At 47.5% G+C, this 7,440-nt stretch overlaps 1 pseudogene; it reads right to left on the bottom strand.

Annotated features, from left to right (window-relative positions):
* Positions 1 to 276: 276 nt before the first annotated feature.
* Positions 277 to 1,268, bottom strand: LOC121833482 (annotated as a pseudogene).
* Positions 1,269 to 7,440: the final 6,172 nt, after the last annotated feature.

Below are 7,440 nucleotides of genomic sequence, written 5' to 3' on the forward strand. Positions count from 1 at the left end.
TAAGAATCGGTATAACCCGAGACGGAATTTGATTTTTTTTATAGCTAAAAGCACACCTCCCCCCCTCCTAGCGGATCTATCACACATATACACACGAAAGTTTGGATACAAAGGAAAAAGTTCAGTATCAGATATATCGGGGCTTAGCTACGTCTCGGTAAGAATAAGAAAGTCTGCGTTGCATGCCTCAACCATGGAAATCATATAATCTCTTTTTGGTATGAAGCTTCTAATGTTAGTAAATAAAATAGAATGATTAGAAGGTTGTTAGAGATATCACGGAGTTTGGCAGGTTGATTGGGTGACGAAAAACGAAATGAACGCCGGCATTGCTCTGCACTTTTTTTCCTTCACGGCACCAAGAGCGGCGTCAAATACATAACACTTATTATCTAAAACTGCTTATCGTGACGCAGCTTCTAGGTCGTGCCTTTAGGCTTGGAAAAGTCAAGAAGGTGACGGCGCGCAAGTCGGACAGAAATTGGTAAATCTTCATTTAAGCTCAAAGGGACAAGTGTCCCTTTGAGCTTAAATGCCGACGAAAGAATGCCCTCTTTATCCTTAAATGATGAAAACTTAACAATTATAAAGCGACATTTCTGTGGATTGAACGCTCCCAAGCGGTGCGCTCTTTCAATTTTGCTTGATTCGACATTCACGCCTAGGTTTCTGGAACACAGGCCAGTTACCAAGCCCTCGGACTGGGCCCACGTTTCCCTATCGGTGTCAGTGACGCCAAAAAATAGAAGGTTCTTACGACGGGATCTGCCCTCCGCATCGTCACAACGAGTTTTCAGCTGCGAAAGTTCGTTTAGAGCTGTAGTAAGCTGAGGTTCGGTACGTGGGACGCTACCGATTTCCTTCTGCTTTAGTAAGTCGAGTTCGGTTGTTAGGTTGCTAACGCGTTCTTCTAAAGCGGAAGCAGATTTTTCGCTTTCTATATTTTTCTGTGTTAGTAAGTTTTCCTCTTGTTGCAGCAGAGCAAGGCTACTCTGAAGCTTCGCGACTGTCTGCACAAGCGCAAGGAATTCGTCCTCTTGTTGCTTGCTCATAGGGCCTGGGTTCATCTCTACATCCCCAGACATCAAAAGCAACAAAACTCTAAAAGATTCAATACACGCTCTTAAAGATTCAAAACAAGCTCCGGGGCATGGAAGCACAACTAGACAAACATAATTCGACCTAAAACAGTGGCAAGGTTTACGACTACTAACCTGCGGCAAGACGAAAAACATGAGCCACCTCATCGCTGCAAATCTTCCGTGCCCACTGGCGCGCTGTAGCCGGAGGGGTCGCTTTGTAGGCGCGTCCGTCGATGTCGCTGCGGATGGCGTAGCATGAGCGAGGTCGTCTGAGATCTTGATCCCAGCATATTCCCGAAGACATTCAAAAAGCACTGTACCACGTAAAAAAAGGGCGGTGCATAGGTGTATAAGGCTGCATAAATTTCCGTAGAACTACATGTGGATGGTACAAGAAAGGAGTGTGTGTGTGTGTGTGTGTGTCTGTGGGGGGGGGGGGGCGGTCATCCTTTTGATTCGCGTGAACTGCCCGTGCCGCCGAGGACGCGAGCCCGGCCGCTGTCCAGCGCGATGAGCGAAGGTATTGCAATCACGGCTGCCGGAGCGGCGTCTATCGCCATTTCAATCAGACAGGAAAAAGCGCGTCGCGATGAAGCAAGCAAACGAGCAAACCAGCAGCTAAGATATTGCTGCAGAAACTATTATTGTTGGTTGTCTATAAATTGAGATAGCATTCGTCTAGGACAACCTCAAGGACGACGTTTCAGAAGACGACATCAAAGAAGACCTCTAGGGCGATCTCAAGGGCGACGTCTAGAACAACCTCTAGGGCAATCTTAAGGACGACCTCAAGGGCGACGTCCTAGAGAACGACGTCAAAGCCGACATTTAGGACGACCTCAAGGACGACCTCTAGGATTACGTCGAGGACGATGTTGTGAGGGCCGGTGGTAGGCCACAGGAAGAAAGAACAAGTTAAAGATTAAGATAACTGTTTATTACGGAGAAGGAAGGTATGGTCTGAGTCAGTGGGACGGGCGGAAGCAACTGCAAGAGAAGAACGCGGGTTTGGAGAATCTTGATGCGAAGGGGCGATGGCAGCGGGGCAGGGGCGAGGGCGAGGCTAGTTTATGAGGTGAGGAATAAGGTTACAGCTGCGGCGAAGGAGTCGGCTGGCGGGGCTTGCGAGCAGAGTCGACTTGGCTAGTGTTTACATTTGGGCGATGGGTAGAGCTAAGGGCGAGAAGAACGGACGGTCGGTTTGAGCCGCGAGGGCTTTTTGGCTCTAGAGAACATTTGGACGGAAAGAACGGAGCGGGGGCGGCAGAGGGGATGGAAGAATAACAAAGGGCTACGTTTAACATATGCCCACAATGTCAGGGTCGTGAGTTCCTTCGAAGAGGGTGCGGATGTGACGGAGTGAAAATGTCAGCTCAAATGGCCTACTGCGCATACCCACCACGCAACGCATTAGGAGGCCGGTGTTGTCTGTGTGACGTCACTCCCGTGACCAAGTTTCCGTGACATCGATATCCAAGCTTTGCACTCCATTCCAAGCTCGGAGAAAGACTTCGGTCTACGTGAAAACTGTAAACTATTACGTGAGCGACAAAGCGAATGCTACTGGAATGCTTGTTTTATTTTACGATGAGGTTAAATGCCGCAGCCCGCTCAGCCAGGTTAATCGACAAAGCTCTCAACTTTAGAAAATATCTTTGCAAGGAAATAATAATGATAATAAAATTATTATTATTATTGCAAGGAAAGATAGCCGAAAGGCATGCATATTTGTCGCCCGGAAATGACGTGATTCATGACCTCCACGACAGGACTCGTACATGGAGTTTAGCAAGTGTGACCATTCGAACAATGCAAATCGCAAGTTCGTCTGCTTCTAGCACTGGCTTAGCGATGATATCAGAACGTCGAGCGTTTATTGGCTGATGTCAGTGAACTTCAAGGCATCTAGCACTCTAAAAAGAAAGGTATCACCTTATACCCTTTCGTCCCATATAATGCACCCCAAAACTTTAGTTCGACGTAAAGCGAACTATAGCCGAACAGACGGCCCCATATTTTACGAGGTGCTTGACAACGGTGGGATGTAACTTATTAAATAGCTAGAGTACGTATCAAAGACCACAAAAAGAAAACACTGAAGTTTGGCAGTAGGGCCAAGAAAACCCGAATTACTTCTTCTTGGTAGTAAGTATCACGTGCTTGAACTATTTTAATAAGCTGTACCACACGGCTGTCAAGCGTCTCGAGAAAGTTAGTGCCGTCAGATCGACGTCAGTGCGCTGTACGTTGAACTGAAGTGTTGGCTTGTATTATATGGGACAAGGGGTGTAATGATACACCCTTTTCTTGGAGTGCAATTCTTTAAATCAAAGCCAATCAGCGTCGTTTTGAAGTCACCGCAACTCAAAGACGATACTAAGAGGGGGGGGGGGGGGGGGGGAGGTGAGGGGGAGAAATCGTCCCCTCTAAAACGTCTCCGGTCGTGTTTTTGTATTGTTTGAAGAATGTGGGAGCACTCTTGTTCACTGGAAGTGGCAAGTTGACTTCAACAATGTACACTAGCCACAACTCACAGATTATTTCAAGTTCTGTCATCTCTCTTTAGAGGAGAGTGTTAGCCGTCACTTTGAGGTCTTTGTGGTGTAGACGGCACCATGTGACATGGTGGCGACATAATATCCTGGGCTCCGTCCGCCGCGGATTCTATGGTCGCCCCCGCTGCCTAAATGATTGCCCCCCTTTCCCCGGCTAGAGTCCTCGAACCAATGTCTGGGACCGCGTCTGCCGCAACTCCTGCGCAAGATGCAGACAACTTGCTCCTTGGACTCTCTACCCTGGACGGAGGCGCGTTTATTGAGGCACCCTACAATGGCCGGACACGCAGCGTCATGGGGTGGCCGATTGTTGAAACACGCTGCCCGTCAGTTTCAACGACCGGCCACCCCATGGTGCTGCGTGTCCGTCGACGGTAGAGAGTCCTCATACCTTCATACACACCAACGAGGTTGGCACACACACGCGCTTTTGCGTGAGTCGTGACCTCTCAGCCATTTTTTGTCAAATCGTTTTTTTATGAATTTGAAATCCCGGGTGTCACCCAGCTCGAGCGCGTAGCTTGGGCTAATGCATAGACGCCATTTTACCGCCCAAGTCATGCACCGAGTGCGTGAGAGCGTCACGCGCTGGCACATTCAGGGCAACAATGGATGTCTTCACCCTGAGACAGACACACATGTAGGCACCCTAGTCGACGGGAGCCAGAGCTGCGCGTTCATCCCCGTAGCGCAGTCTTTCCCGCACGGCATGTTGATCCCGCTCATTACGTGTCTGAATTCGGCGAATAGCGGCGCCGCGCGTTCGAGGCGCACGGCGCGGTCAACAACCTTTCTCCCCACACTCCCCTCCCCCCGAGAGCCAGTGACCAAGCGCCCGGTGCGCAACCACTATTGGCCCTCTCCTCCCCCCCCCAACATCTTTCACAACGCTTAGAAGAAGAAGAAAAGCAGGGGGACGTACGCCGGGGCACGCGCGACGTCTACTCTCTTGCACGGCACTTGATCCGGTTCCTCACGTGATCGGATCTCGGCGAATAGCGGCGCGGCGCTGCGTGGAAAACAGACGCGCAACTCTGGCTCCCGTAGGGAGCCTATCCAGGCACTGTAGTCGACGCTGTCGACGCAAATACGCTGCAGAGGAAATAAGAGAGTGGAAGAATGATGTGCATGCTTTCGCATTCACAACTCATAAGAAGTGCTTAGGTGTACCTCGAGCCTTTTCTTTGACATTATATGTCGATGCATTGCAGAATTATAATAGTTGGATTTTTGGCTCGTGCGAGCTCGGATGCGGAGACAAGACGGTGCCGTTGCCAAAGAGAGCTTGCCCCAACGGTACTATGCACGTAAGTCACAAGAAAATGTTCCCGCTGCCTTCGCGCTTTTTTGTTGTTGTTATTTTGCGAATATTAGTTATATGACCGATGCCCTGTTTTATATATTTTTCAAAAAGTTATTTATCTTTGAATTTTGCTTTACTAAGGCCATCACACAATTATGTTGTTTTGTAATAGGACAAAATGGACTTATTGGCTCTCTATTCTGTGCGGAGCTAGTACACGAACCATTTTCGTTTACATTTGCAAGACCATGCGTCCTTCCATCGAATCCCCTTGGAAAGACGTAGTCAGTCATCTTTTTTAGGTATATTCAGTTGATCAGATATTTTCTTATATCCAGTCTACTGGCGGTACATAGCACAAAATACTTTTAACGTGCAACAAGTGCATTACGTTGTTGACAATTGCTTTATGAAATCGATAACACGTCTTATGTTATACCCAACTGCACTTGATCATGTCGACTACTAAAGAGGCTGGTAGGAATAGAAAACTAACGATCCAGCAACAATTCCTAAAGCCTCCTAGTGTTGCGTTTAGGCAAACTACCATCTCGACCATGACTGGTAGGCATAGATGCGGAGGCAATGGTCACGTGCAATTCCGTCCGTCCTTTAGCCTGGTGATGAGGCCAATTTCTGCTTAATATTTACGACTGGTCCTCCCAGTTGCTTTGCTGCAATAAATATTAGGATGTCCAAATATAATTTCGAAAGCATTAACTTCCCCATGGAACGAAGCTGGTGTTATCTGATGTCTGTAGCAGCGAGAAACGGCACCTAAATTGCCATTGGCTGAACGAAACGGCCAATAAATTGCTTTTAAATGAGCGAAACGCACATAAACTCCCATCGGCTACAAAGCGGACGCGCCTCTGAAAAAAACAAAAAAAGAAATACAAAGCAGAGCACTGCAGCGTAGATGCCTTGTCACGGAAGCCGGCGGGTCGCACAAGGTCAAATGGGACTTGCCTCACAAATAAAACACAAAGAAAAGCAGAGCCACGCAGATGCAGCGTCACGGAAGCCGTGGAGTCGGCGGGGGTCCCGCGCCTGCGCAGTGGGGAGCGTGACGTCACCGCCGGAGCGCCGTGTGACAAATGAAGACGTGGCGCGCTACTTGCAGGAATGCACTTCGTGTAGGAATGCTTCTACATTCCTACACGTAAGCAGTCTAAAGTGTCTGCGTTTAATTTTATTACATAACAATATAAGTAGTAAAGGAGATTGTATATTTATCAAAAATTGGAGCAGGAATAAAAGCAAGAGTATTAGCAGTCGTAGCAACATTAGCGAAAGTAGCAGGTAATAATATTATTATTTAAAATGCCCTGGAACGATAGGGAAGAAATTATATAGGGACAGAATACATAAAGTACAGTTTTTACGCATGTGCTGTTCGTGCACTGTTAGGTTTTTCATTCTTTCTCAATACTTTATACTAAACCAACGCGCTCACCCCTAAAGGAACAACATTAGGTTGTGACGTTTTTCTTTTTACAGAAACATATTGGCACGTGTGCTATGTTGGTGTACTTAAACGCAATGTCACTGATCATGAAACGTCTTTGTCGCTGTGTAATTTCGACGATACGTGTGGACTTTTGCTTCCAACTTCCCCCTCGCCAAACATAATGACGTAGTGACGCGTATCATATCGTTGTCGTAGTGGCGGGAATATAATAACTATATTCACATGCAGCTCCTAGATTGCACACGAGTACTGCTGGAGCACACGGCTTGGTCTCATGACAGTCAATGCTTTAAGAAGCATTCGGCTGGTGTTTGGAGTCAAATCGCTGCAGCGACGGGAACAGCCGACCCCTAACAACGACTGTAGCTTAGCACGTGCGATGTGCTTGCCAACCCCAGTGCGCGGCTGTGATGAATTTTGGGCGGCATATAATCGGCACCATGCAGAGCCGTATACTGAGAGAGTTTGGCCATACATTGGTTTGCATAGGAGAGCATCTCGGTGCCAACCACAGGTCACGAAAGAGTCCCCAGCAGTGATCATGAGCTTTAAAAAGGCGACTCGACTGATTTAAGCCGTTTTAGCGTCGCTCGAGTAAGAAGGTGTAAGTCTTGGTGACTGAAAACTTGGCGCATGTGAGGTTGTCGTCATGTCCATATTCAACGGTAGAATAAACGAACGTGCGTTCCAAACCAGGGCCGACTTTCTAAAAACAACGTTTCAACTGAAACTGGAAAAAAAAAACAAAAATAAAAAACACTGCCAAAGCCAGCGCACGAGCCCAGCGGGACCGGCTTAAACCGAGCCGAGCAAACCGCGTCTAAAGACGCTCCAGCCTTTGCACTGTTATAATAATAATAATAATATTAATAATGATAATAATAATAATAAGAAGAAGAAGAAGAAGAAGAAGAAGAAGAAGAAGAAGAAGAATTTATGGACATATGTTTAGTGTTCAAAAGGTTTTACGGGTCCGACAAAGCCTGTAATGGCTTGTGGTACTTGGACCCCGCAATTGAATTAAGTAAG

This window comes from Ixodes scapularis, unplaced genomic scaffold, assembly GCF_016920785.2.
Source record: "Ixodes scapularis isolate PalLabHiFi unplaced genomic scaffold, ASM1692078v2 PGA_scaffold8__174_contigs__length_109621045, whole genome shotgun sequence".
In the NCBI taxonomy this organism is placed as follows: domain Eukaryota; kingdom Metazoa; phylum Arthropoda; class Arachnida; order Ixodida; family Ixodidae; genus Ixodes; species Ixodes scapularis.